General features: G+C 33.7%; 1 long non-coding RNA gene across 1 annotated transcript; it reads right to left on the bottom strand.

The window, feature by feature from the left end:
• Positions 1-9,182: 9,182 nt before the first annotated feature.
• On the bottom strand, positions 9,183-12,692 carry LOC138124047 (uncharacterized). Its single transcript, XR_011156989.1, has 2 exons — positions 12,220-12,692; positions 9,183-12,162 (listed from the first exon to the last, which is right to left on the bottom strand). It is a non-coding gene; the product is annotated as an uncharacterized lncRNA (long non-coding RNA).
• Positions 12,693-14,418: the final 1,726 nt, after the last annotated feature.

Here is a 14,418-nt window from a genome sequence, read left to right as displayed (position 1 = left end):
TCTTCTTCTGTTGGAGCTCAGCAAGGAGATCCCTGCGGTCCCATGATTTTTAGTCTTGCCATTCAACCAATTATTTTATCTTTGGATTCTCAAATGAATATATGGTATTTAGATGATGGAACCTTAGCTGATTACCCAGAAGTAGTTTTATCCGACTTTAAGAAAGTTATAAATTTATCTCAGGAAATTGGCCTTGAATTAAACTTTAACAAATGCGAGATCTTTTGCTGTTCTGGAGACACAGATTTAAAAGTCATAAAGGAATTTCAAAATTTAGCACCAGGCATTAAAATCTGTGACCGAGAAAGTTTATCTCTTTTAGGCTCTCCAATCTTTGACCAAGGTTTCAAAAACACCGTCGAAAAAACTATAATTACAGTTGAAAATCTTTTAAACAAAGCTGAACTCCTTAACAGACACGTGGCTTATACTTTAATCAAAAACTGTCTTTTCATACCAAAATTTAATTTTTTATTAAGAACAACTCCATTTTGGAAATTTTCTAATTATGTTAATTCAATTGATTCTTCTTTAAAGTATTGTTTAGAGAGAATACTTAATTTACGTTTAACTGATTTACAATGGCGTCAGTCCACTTTACCGATTAGATTTGGTGGTCTGGGAATTCGTCGCATTTCCGATATTTGCCTCCCTGCTTTCCTATCTTCAATTAATGGGGTTAAAAAGCTTGTTTCTTTATTACTAAACTCAAAGGATAATGAGCTTAATATTCACCATTATGATGAAGCTTTAGCAGTCTGGGGTGTAGCAAATGAGAACGAAATACCAACAATTCCACAATTTCAGAAGAATTGGGATAATATTAATAATCAAAGGAATAATTGCCAATGACTTAATCTTTAATTCACCTAGAGACTTGGCTCGTTTTAAAGCTTTGCAATGCAGAGAATCAGGATCTTGGTTACATGCAATACCTTCTCCTAATATTGGTACTCTTTTAGATAACACTTCCTTCCAAGTTTGTATTGGTTTAAGATTGGGTTGTAATCTTTGTACACCTCATATTTGCAAGTGCAATGCGAAAGTTGACGAAATTGGCACCCACGGTCTAAGTTGTTTCAAAAGCAGTGGTAGATTTTCAAGACACACTGAAATTAATTCCATTATCAACCGGTCTTTAACTTCAATTCATGTGAATTCAACTTTAGAACCAAACGGACTGTCTCGGGATGACGGAAAACGCCCAGATGGGATGACTTTAGTACCGTGGATTAAAGGTCAACCTTTGGTTTGGGACGTTACTGTTGTAGTTACACTTGCAAACAGTTACGTATTGAAATCATCTGAAGTCTCAGGTTTTGCCGCTGAAATGGCTTGCAAACGCAAACATAGCAAATATAGTTCAATCATTTCGTCAAACTACGTGTTTAAAGGTTTAGCATTTGAAACCTTAGGCCCTTGGTGCAAAGAAGCCATCGATTTCATTAATGTCATCGGAAACCGACTTATCGCGGAATCAGGCGATTCAAAATCAAAGAAATTCCTTTTCGAGAGGATTTCCCTTGCCATTCAACGTGGAAACGCTGCAAGCATTCGGGGCACTTTTCCAGATTCCGCAATATTATCGGAAATTTTTGTATTATAAAACAAAAATGTTTATGTAATTATGTTATTAATATAAGCTCGTTATTCACCTGATACACTTTAGTAATTATTCTTCTGTGATTGGCTATCTTAAAATTGTTGTAATTTAAAAACTAAATGGTTTAAGAAAAAATTTTTTGAAAATCCTATATCAGATGGAAGAACAGAATTTGTGGTTTACGGCTGACGCGCGAGTTCTGGGACACCGATATACAAAAATATTCAAAAAGTGTATACAGAATGATTGTATTAAATTTAAATAGAGGTGTCCCAAATTCACCGGAGGAGCACATACTGGCGGATATCTGATAAAAATACCGGAAATTTATTAATTTATTATACAGGGTGTCGCAAAATTAACGTATTCCAAGTCGAGGGTCTTGTAGGCAAACATCTCAGGAATCTCGAAAAAATAAAATAAAAAATGTAGGGGGGGTCTTTACAAAGATATATGGGTCTGAAGGTACAAACTTTTCATCATGTTTTTTTCATATAAAAAAATATAAAAGGTTGACGTTCATTTTGAAATATGGTGATGATGATTATGTAAAATATTAAAATATAAATGAAAAGACATTTCTTGAAAAAACAGCTTTATCTCGAAAAAATAAGTTTTATTTTTTCAATTTTTATTCAAAAGGGAAGTACAACATAGCTAGAATATTAATCAGGTACTTTTGAACAAATATTGGCAAATTTGATATTTTTTTCAAAGTGACAGCAATTTTTTTAAACATTTTTACTTGATCAACAGGATGTCCCCTACTAAGCCCCGAACTCGGAATACGATAATTTGAAGACAGCCTGTATACGAAAAATAAATCGCTGATAATTTCCATCACTAAAGTACTAGGTACTTTAAAATATTGCAAGTGAATATTTACGCAAATTGTAAGTACAAGTACAGTTAATTTCAAAATTATAGAGTACACCTCAAAAATCAAGGAGCGATTTATTACAGTTTTTCCACATGTAAAGATGTCTTTTTCAAATTGAGTCTTAAAAAAAACGGCCCACGCTATAACTTTGCTATTGATGACCCAAATGAAAAAAAATATACAGGAAACGAAATTACTCTAAAAACACTAGAAACCTGAGTGAACATATAATTTTTATACCGTCTACCCATTTATGGGGAATGGGCAACTTTTATTTTTCAAATGGTAACCTGTAATTTTTTTATTGATTCTGTTAGTTTCTTTTTCTGATTGTAATGGCATAAAAAAAACCATACCCTTTGATAACAAAATTTCAGAAAAAAAAAGAAAATATGTTGCATCAAAATTATATTTATTGTCATATAAAATATAAAATCTAATTAACCGACCTCCATTTTTCAATGATTTTTATGAATTATAATTAAATAAATAAGATTTATCTACGGCTGCTTAGATAAGACCTTGTAACCACATTCATTTATATACAGTCATTTGAGTTGCGTAATGTAGGTCATTACCGCACTGATTTCATTACGTAACGCATTTTTGTTTAGAAGCAAACAGACAAAATTTATTGAAAGACAACAATACAAAAGAAAAGCTACTTATTGTAAATACATATTAATCACACAGTTCTTGCGTTTTGTTCGGCCAGTTGCCGACGTCGACTTCGTTTCGGTCTTCAATCTCTGGGCTTGGCACAAAAAGACTCACTTCTACTTTTAATGATATCATCTACTATTCTCTTTTTCTTTGCTCGCACAAGAGACCACTTTGTAATACACGTCATACTGGAAAAACGACGCAAACTGCAGTGACACCTCCAGAGACATTCGTCTCTTGCACTCCAGGTTGTCCTCGAAACAGGATCACACACGTTTCCGTTCCAGGTCCTGGTACTTTTCTCACTTGATGTCGGGGTAACCCCAATGTACATTTTTCGGAGTCACTTCACTTCCGAGAGCTGCGATAAGACGTAAACGATACGGCGCTTTCAATTATGAAAAATTATGAAAAATTAAAAACAACGCGTTGTTTACAAACAGAATTAGCTGACTGTCCTGGTAGTGAGCAAATTGTTTCAATCTTGTTGCTTTGATTTTGAATGAAAACGATTGAAACTGACATTTAACAATTATCAAAATACATATATTCTTGTAAATGTCAAATTTGACGTTTTTCCCGAAAATTGATTTTTTTATTAGCCGTGGATAAAATGTTGTACCATCGTGATAATAAAAAACGACTACAGTTAACTTGGAACGCCCCTGAGATTTTTGAAAATTTAGGCTGAGTGAATGTACCGAGATTTGTCAAAGTTTGTCAACCTCAATATTTAAAATTTTCAAATCCGTGAAAATAAACCTGCCCGCAACATAATGCTAGTGCTAACACCCAGTTCGGCAGCAATGTTTCTAATGGTACCACTATCATGTATTCGTGTTTGCAGAATGGTTTTTTTGAAAATCTCATAATTGGGGAATTTTTCAATTGTCACAATGACATTCATTCAAATTTACACAGCCAAATTTCTAGTGTAGTCGTTTTTAATGATCACGATGCTACTATTACGATCATAAAATTTTGGACATCAAACTTCTGTCACATTAAAAAAATTACTCTAAATCATGCTTTATTGAAACTGTCACATGAAAGATGAAATTGTCAATTTAACACCGGTTTAAAATATATTTTTTTTAATATGCGAGTACATTTGGGTATTTGTTTTATATTTTTTATTAATTTAAACCTTCTATTCCATTTGTCTGATTTTTACAACTTTTTGAATATTTTCTCGGTAAATCTGACATTCACATTTTCAAAATTGACACAATCAAAATTGAGGTTATTAATGCATAAGGGTCGTTTTAGAATGTATGACAGCACGATGACATTAGTGTCCAAAATTTGTTGATCGCAATAGTACATAACACATGGGCTAAAGCATATTACAGGAAGCTTGTGTGATTACAAATGAACTCGGGCTAACGCCCTCGTCATCTGCAATCTTCACACTCGAGTCCTGTAATATTGCTTTTATCCCACTAATTATGTAAATAACTATTGCAACATGAAAGGTGCGTGAAATGACATTTAAGTGAAGTCCAGCACATTACCAACAATTTTTTTTTATGAAATAAGGTTAAATCTAATTTCTGATGCAACAAATCTTCCTTTTTTTCTCGGAAATTTTGTTATCAAAGGGTATAATTTTTTTATGTCATTGCAATCAGAAAAAAATCTCTACAGAATCAATAAAAAAAATTATAGATTACCATTTGAAAAATAAAAGTTGCCCATTGCCCATAAATGGGTAGATGGTATAAAAATTATATGCTCACTCAGGTTTGTAGTGTTTTTACAGCCATTTCGTTTCCTGTCCAGCGTTATTCACGAGAGGGGTATTTCTGAACTTCTTTTTGCCGCAACCCATTTTACACATGTATAATTTTTTTTTCATTTGGGTCATCCACCGCCGTCTTGATGATTGACATATTTCACTATACATCTACTCGTACCTGGGCGAAGCTTTAGTGCCTGTGATCTCCACGGCGCCACTTTAGGGGGGAATGTCACTAAATAATCATAACCTCATAAACAAATGTAATGAATTCAGTGAAGTTGTCAAAATGCAGTGTCAAAGACTCAAAGAGTGTCGCAGTTTAAAAGTAGTTTTAATAACAACAATTTTATTAATTTTGTTGATGCTAGTTCTGTGTGGTGTTTCTGGTTTTTAGCATTTTGCTGTTAGTGTTTATGAACTGGCTTTTTTATCATATTATAACTGATATTGCGGTAAATGCAGCAAATGCAGTTGTAATGTTGTAAACCTATTTCTAGATTAATATTAAAATTAGTGTTGTGAGGTCCGGTAATTGACTTAGTCAATGACCCATTTGACCGGTCAATAATTGTCAATGACTTGACGTATTTGACCAGTCATTTTTAAAATTTAAATTTCCCGCTTATAATGTTGATGATTATAGGATATGATGACTGTTTAACTGATCAGATGAGATTATGTTGGGTTGTCTGATTTCATTTACGTAGCTGCTGACAATGAAGAAATCGATTATGACAATAAATAAGTAAATTATGACAATGAAACATCTAAAACTTTAATAAAGATCATTGTGGAAAACGATTTAAGCTTTTTACCTATTAGGAAGAAGTGGTTTTTGTTTTTCAATCGTTTTTGTGTGTTCTTAACGACATGCAATATATTTTATTTTCATAAAATATTTACGTACAGTCGAGGGACAAATAAAACTGGGACAAAAATGACAATCACATAAATTCAAAATTTACAAATTTTCATCGTTTAATTACGGCTTTATCGCAAATAGGTTAACTTTGGTATGACATATTATATAGGGCCTGTCAAATATATTGACAATTTAATAGTCTGATTTACATCGATTAAATTTTAAGTGTCCCAGTTTTATTTGTCCATCGACCGTACCTACTTTTTTAAATTCTAAACGAAAATTTAAGTATTTTAAAAGAAACTAAAAAACTGAAAATTCACACACAGAGTTGTGTTGAAAGTTTTAAAGCGTTTTAAATTAACAAAAAGTTCAAATTCAAGCAAACATGTTAAAGAAAAATCAAAGTATAACTTCCATATAACTAGTTATATGATAACTTCAAACAATTCAAACTTAACCTCACTTACACAATTTTAGAACAATAATTTATCGATCAATAAATCTTATAAAAAATTGAATTTAGAACCATTATTTGGTATTAAAATTGTTTGGGGCCTAATGGGGGCTCCAGGAATTGCTCGGAACCAAATGGGGCTCCTGGGTTTGCTCAGCCTAATGGAGGCTTCACTGGTTTGACTGTAGGCGCGCGTGAACTGACACACCGTATCGTTTTGTGTAAAACGTTTATTTACATTTATACAATTCTTTGGACCGTACGACCGTACTCGAGATGTTGGGTAAAATGACTTCTGACTTGTGACTCTGACTGCTTTTCCCTGAGTCCATCTCGGTACTGTCGTCTCAAATCTCTGTCTTCACCCACGCAGGGGTGGTTCTCGGTTCTGAAAGGAGGGGGGTGGCTCTACGCCCCGACAAAAATAATCCTTGACATTGAAAGAATCATTTTGTGATGTTTAACTGGTTCCTACTTTTTGACCAATAATGACTGGTAATTGACCGATCAAGAACCGGTCAACTTTGACCAAAAATAAATGACCGGTCATTTATCCATCACTAATTAAAATTATAATCTCATTCTTGGATTTGCAGTACCTACATTATTTCCTAAGCTGGTCATTTCAGATAAAGATGGGTCCACAACAAAACAATTACCTATATTTGCTTAATTAATCCGTGCCATTCTTGGTGGAAATGAGTGGAAAGGATATTTTACGTTTTGTACAGTTTTGAATATAATATCATTTTGGGCAAATTATTATTCTATGAATTTGCACTCGCCACTGACCGGGATATTTTCAAAAAACGCGACGCCGAAACTTTGTCCCTCCGCACAACCGAACCAGTGCGCAACATTTTGCTTTTGCCATTTAGAATATCTAAACTGTAATTACAATTAAAGTAATGTATCATTTATCACTGGACAACTACGCATGACTGCATGCATCATGCGGATACATGTGTGTCGACCACAGACCAATAACGAATATGTTTAATATGTTTAAATATGTTTAATATGTTTAAACTATGTTTAATTGTCTGTGGTGTGGACTGCATGTCAAAATTGTCACGATGCACATGCACATGACGATGTGATAGCATGACAGTTAGTTGCTAACAGCAACCCCCGCCCAGGCCGCTATAGACACTCTGACTATCTAGCAGGTCGTGGGGTCATCAATAGCAAAGTTATAGTGTAGGCCGTTTTTGTAAGACAGCCTGTATAGGTTAGGTAAGTTTGACAACATAAAACGTCGCTGATATTGGGTGATTCAAAATAATTGTGCATAAGTATGACAACAATGTACGAAATTTATGTGACAACTGTGTGGGTGGGGTAGAGTTGCCATTATTTTGTACTTATTACATTTCACAAGCGTGGATTTGATTTTTTTTTTATTACATTGCACATCGATTAGACAATTTTCAAAATTGCGCGATTATTGTAAGGCCCCAGTTTGGATTCAAACTTCCGCCGTAGAAGAAACCCCCAGAAGTGACCAAGAGAGGGCGCACTCGAGGATCAAGACCATGACCAACTTCATTAAACTACTTTTTTTCGACATTTGGGATGGCCATAACATAGTTTAATGAAGTTGGTCATGTCAAGACCCTACAACCACAGAATAGAATCAATCAGAAGACAAACTCTCTTGGGCGGGAAAAGTCCGCGCATCTAAGCCGCGCAGATGAAGCGGCCATAACTTCAGAGTAGAAGTCAGTAGCGTATCATAACCGCGGTTGACGCAATTGGTTTTCTACCAGTGGTGGCGATACATGAATAATATTAAGATGAGTAAGCTCAAAAGTGGCATGGTTTGTACGCCAAAAAAAAAAGTGAAAACTAAGCCTACAACTGTAATTTGGCTTTCTTCACTTTTCCAAAAGAACATAATCGAGTAAGGTAAGAAACTACTATTATGTAGGTACTTTCATTAACTTTTGAACGTAATTTTTCTGTCACATAAAAAAATACTCTAAATTATGCTTTACTGAAATTGTCACATATGGATGACAAAATATTACGTTGCTAAGTATTATTTATTTATTTTCTATTTTTTATTAATAATTATTTCTATTCCATTTGTGTGATTCTTGATACTTCTTGAATTGAATTAATTATATTCATATTCGACTCCGTACTTTGTAACATTTCTGGAAAAACTTTTTTATAAGCGCCTATCACAATAACATCCCTAGTGCATGTCAAATTGTCGATAATTTAATTTTCTCGAGTGCGCGAAGCGCACGAGAGGAAATTATGAGACAATTTTACATGCACGAGAGGAATTTTGGCAGACTGTTTCCTGAGAAAAATTTACATGGTAAGTACAAATAAACGTAATTTTGTGTGTCGTTGACAGTCATGACCAGAGACCGGCGGAAAAAGGTTTTTCGGCCTCCCAATCTGGGAAATATAGCGTTACCTTACACTTTAGGTCAAGGGAGGTGCGATTTCCCGTACAATGTCAAAAATTTCTAGTGGAATGTGGGAAAAATCTGGTGGAGTACGGGAAAAATGTGCGGACACCGTTGATTTATTCTTTTCACAGTTAATTTAAAATTAAAGTGTCCATACTTTACTTTAATTTGGTGTAAAAAAACACGTTTTTCTGAATAATTTTTCCGATAACTGTGTTTGTTTAATTTATATCGATCGAAAAAGAAAATAATCGTAACAGGGAAAATGCAACCTATTGGGTTGGCAGCTGTATATGTCAAAAAATTTGACAATTGTCAGGTATTTCATAAATATCTGCAAAATTGCACAATAAAACTAAACCACAGAAGTTGATATATGGTTTTGTGTACCTACTTTATCCAGCACTAGCTGTTAGTGCTAAAGTGCAACTGGAAAATAAAAATATACAAGACATTCTAACCCCAAAATCTTGTATTCACCTGAAGAAAGATGATTCGTTTTCACCAGGAAGTAGTGGTTAAGTACAAGACATTTTAATAATTTGCAACATTATTAACATAATTTATTTTGTAAAATTATAGTTGTAAACATTATTGTTACAATTCTCCCCTTTAGAGAACAATGCAGAAACAATTTGGTAACTGTCAGCTTTATTACTTCTGGGTTGGATCTCAATACAAGCGGATAGAGACTGCTAGCGACTTTTATTCCCAGTTTGGCACATGCGTATAACTAATAGGAGTAATAGTGAATTCATTTCATAAAAGCAATATGTGGGTGAACTTTAAAACCGTCATAGTACAAGCGAATGTAATTAAACTTTAAAATAAAACTGTTTTATTTAAAATACAAGCTACCAGTAGATAGTTCACCCTCATACTATTGGGGACACGGAAAACTGGGCAGATGTGTCATTCAGTTGTCAAAATTTCTAAACCATACCTTAGCTACTCATAACCAACCTTAAGTTAATTTGACAGTTTTTTTGAAAATATCAATTATAATGACAGTAAAGGTGCTTTTACATTGACACTTTCTGAAATGACAATAGCAGACTGCCCAGGATTCCATGTCCCTCATTGTACTACCAGCGAGTTTAATATTAGAAAATTATTTAAACAATCAATTTAAAGTACCTACCTAAAAAATTGTTTCAATAAGGTTTACTATACATATTTGAATACATTCAAATCTTTAAATATTTTGTATTCACTAATAAAGTTAAAAAGTTAACAGAAGACATAACCACTAGAAATTAATATACAGTGAGCGGCAAAAGTATGGAATAAATTTTTTAAAAAGTAAACTTTTTTTTTTCAAAAAAATCTTTGGACAAGTCAATTTTAGTTTATAAAAATACATTTTTTAGTACAAAATAAAATTCCAAGCAGTTATTTGTTTTCGAGTATGACGTCATCGATACTTTTTTTAAGTGGAAACACCTTATTTTTTTTCTTGATTCTGATAGCCCTTTTAATTGTCTAAATGACAGTATAAAAATGTTGTTATCTTACATAAGGAAATTTTTGAGAAAAAAAAAAGTTGGAAAAATAGTTATTTTTATATTAAGTGCGTGAAGAGAGTGTTTTTTGTGCATGAAAAGGTCTTTTACGCCGAGACGAAGGTCGAGGCAGTATAAGCCTTTGAATGCACAAAAACATCTTCACGCACGAAATATAAACAATATTTTTTCTATAATTGATTCAAAAAATTGAAATTAAAAATTCAAATTTTTGAAGGAACTTTGAAGTTTCAATGCAGTGACCATGTTGCTAGGTAACTAATAAAATACAGTGCGTGAAGTGAAACACAGAAATAGTCGTGTGCGTGAAATCGCATTTCACACACTGTTTTGTATGGTTTCTATGGTTTCGATCTTACTAACAATGCAAAAAGAAATACACGTTAGAAAATGACCCACTTCAGGCACCGATAACTATGCGTGAATTCCAATTTTTTGAATCAATAATAGAAAAATAAATTTTATAACGAACAAAAACAAGTCAAAAAATCAATCATTGAATAATATTATTGATTCAATAACATCCATGGAAGAAGTGGAAGTACTGAAAAAAATGATTGCACCAATAGCCCCAACTCTTACGGCTGTACGACAAAAAAATAGCCAAATCAAAATTAAAGCTCGTAAAATTCTGATTCCGCATAATAAAAAGATTGAACCACAAAGACGATTGTTTTCCACCAAAAAGAAGAAACGTTGCACTTCTAGATTAAGGAAACCAAATGCCGAGGAAACAGAAAAGATTGCGATCAGTGCAATCGTCAATAGTCAAAGGAAAATTAGTCAAAAACAAATGTACATGTACATATGTATAAAAAATAGTTTAAATATATTAATTTCTAGTGGTTATGTCTACTGTTAACTTTTTAACTTTCTTATTAGTGAATAAAAAAATATTTAAAGATTTGAATGTGTGTATTCAAATACAGATGTCCCAAAAATAGGGCACTAACGGTGCACTACGGTGTAGAAGAGATTACCGTAAACCTGAGATAAATGTCAAAAAAATTATATTAGAAAATGCGTTGTGGGTTGCATTTTTAACTCCATCGGGCACATTATCACTCGTGAACCACTTGTATTTTCATTTCTGTCAGGTTACTGTAGTGCTAAAATGTAGGTAAATTTTATTATTTAAACTACCTACGTGCAACGATGCCAAATTTATTTACATTTAACCTTCCCCGATTTGAAAATGTTAAGTCTGAAGAATTTTTTCCATATTTTTCTCTTGTACATTTAAACATTCTCGATAAGATTAAGTAGTTAGTGCGTCAATTTTGAGACATGCTGTATCTCTAGTAAATCTTATTGAAACAACACTCGCTGGTAGTATGAGGCTGAACTATCTACTCGTAGTTTGTATTTTAAATAAAACAGTTTTATTTTAAACTTTAATTACATTCGCTTGTACTATGACGGTTTTAAAGTTTACCTACATATTGCTTTTATGAAATGAATTCACTATTAGTCCTATTAGTTATACGCATGTGCCAAACTGGGAATGAAAGTCGCTAGCAGTCTCTATCCGCTTGTGATCTCAATATGTTGTACTGGTGTTTCTCTTACGGTACTTGTGATGGAATTGTCTGCTGGTACATAGTTATATTGGAAGCAAGTGCTAAAAATTCAAGTAGATTAAAGCACTGTATCGAAGTTTGTGACACAACTCACCATTGTTTGAGCAGTAGCTGCAACACAGTACATTTTGTTATGATGTTGAAGGAAGGTCATCAGTCATCACGAATCATTTTAGGAACTTCAATCTTGTGTCCATAGGGCAATCAAGGTTCAAATATTTGTCAATGTTATTAATTCCAATTTAACCTGACTTCCATATATTTCTTCACAGTTTCAACCCAGTTTGGATTGGTAATGGCAAATGATCTACAAATATTGGTTTTTGTGTCAGTTATCAATATAATATCTTCTCTTGATATTTTACATTTTCAGAGTATATAACTCCTTTCGGAGACAGGCACCACAAACACCTATTAATAAAACTGTCTGTAATAAAATATGGTTTATTAAAAATTTGTGAATTAAAGAATAGTTATTACATACTTTCGTGAGAAGAAATTGTCCTATATAACGTTGTTTCGATTTTTGTGGTAATAATTCAGAATTTAGTCCTGCCACTAGTTGTACTGCCTCTGGTGTCACATTTAACTCTCTATATTATATACTAGACATTTTTTTCACTCGATTAATACACCAAAATCAAATTTTGAAGCACGACCGTGAAAATTTAGCTGGCAAATAATTTGTTAGGAAAAAAACAAATGAGCGGTCACGGTCGTCAAGGAATTGATTCCACAGCATTCGATTCTTTATTGACGATGTGAAATTCTACAATAAAATTAGTTTTGATTTTTAAAAGATTTAATATTTTGGTCAGCCGAAAAGTCTAATACAAATGTCGTACGGGACGTATTTTCCGGCCCTCCACTAATCAGGCACTCGGCTGCGCCATCGTGCCCGAAACCAGTTGTCGTGCCGGAAAATTCACATCCCGTACTCTAATGTAAATAACTATTCGCCTCCCACCACTCTAGTGCAGTGTCTTGGTAGCTTTGAGTTCGCCAAATGAATTGTTTACGTGTCAATTGCGAATTCGAAAATTATATCTCGGACGAGTAAAACCAATTTTTGATTTTGTTAACACAGAATTGAACAATGTTTCTTGTTTATGTGAGAATGAGGATGACGAAGAAAGCATTTAAAATAGGTAAATTTTAGCAAAAATACAAAGTTCCGGGTAATTTCTGCTCGTCGAATAAAAAAATTATTTTCTCAAAAAGTACACGGGCTATCGACTTAATTTTTTTTTTTAAACTTTTCCAATATCTTAGTTACATTTGACTCGCTGCATGTGTATGGAAATTTTCAATATTTCACATAGGTCCCAGCAGAGTGAAGTTTACTTTGCGCATTTTTGATTAATCGAAATTCATTAATTATTTTTTTCAAAACTATCAATACTTGCGAAATTTTCAATTCACTGTTGGAAGCGCTCTACTTTTTAGTATAAATATACAGAAAATCAAAATTATAGCTTCAATAGTTGAATTAACACAGCGTTAAATGTTACGAAAAACGTAGTTTTTCGGACTAAACCTCAACTACGTAGTTATAAAAGCCGTTTTCAAAGTTCGGTCCTATTAAAAAAAGTTGTAGATGACCATTCCTTATGCCCCAAAATGTCCTCTACAAGATAGGATATGTCTCATTTAGTTATACCTTTGAATCGCTAATTCATAATTGCAGTCCGATTTTACTCCACTAATAGAGCGCGCCGACACTGAGGGTATTGTGGTGGGAGTTATTCGCTAGCGTTTGACCATTTTTCGCCGGTCTCTGGTCATGACATTTGCACTGAACTGGTATCTAAGGTAATTTCTTGACCACCGTTTTGCTCTAGTGCAAATTATCGCTGTAATTCGATGTACTTTTCGCATAAATACTCAAAACAATTTATGCGAGTCCGGACCTGAACCTCGGGCTCACATGTTGTAAATTCGGACCTGATATTCTACTCTATAATAATGGCTGCCGCTGGCTGACTGAGATCAAAGGCGATTTTGCTGACTTTGCCTTCTGATTGATTCTATTCTGTGCTACAACTACATTATGGTACCGACATCTGGCTGGCCCAGAATATGGTTGGTAACGCTCATGATAGAAAGAAGACTGGTATACCCACTCACCGCCATTTTGAGAGCCAAATTTGGGACCAGCTGGAGCCCGCAAAATAGTTCATAAAAATTCGCTAGATGGCAGTGTCTGTTTCGGGGTCTGTCACTGTTGAACTTTGTACTATTGCGGCCAAAAAATTTCGTCCGTCACTTTCAAGGCCTTGACATAAAGTGTAAACTACCCTTAAGCATCTATAACCTCGCTTTTTATCGTTATTTTATTGTCATTTTGACAATCTGTCATTCAGTCCATCAGTTCAAATTTTGAGAATACAAAGGACAAGTTCCACTTTTACACAATCACCACACGACGCTTGTGGCACTAGAGGCAGACTTGCGACTATTTTTGGAGTACCAAATAGAGAACTATGGAAATTATACGAGTATGCCGCAGTTTAAAAAAAATCAAACGAAAAACATTAAGGCAAAGACAAGGAAATGGAACATTTATTTTTGTTTAAGTAGCTAAATCAAAAGATAAAATGAATGAAATTTAAAATTAATACTTGATCATCGGTCCATTGACGTCTATAACTCGCCTTACACGACGCGACATGGAGAGGCATAA

The sequence above is a fragment of the Tenebrio molitor genome, chromosome 2 (assembly GCF_963966145.1).
Source record: "Tenebrio molitor chromosome 2, icTenMoli1.1, whole genome shotgun sequence".
Taxonomy (NCBI): Eukaryota; Metazoa; Arthropoda; class Insecta; order Coleoptera; family Tenebrionidae; genus Tenebrio; species Tenebrio molitor.
This window is presented reverse-complemented; position numbering and strand designations above follow the sequence as displayed.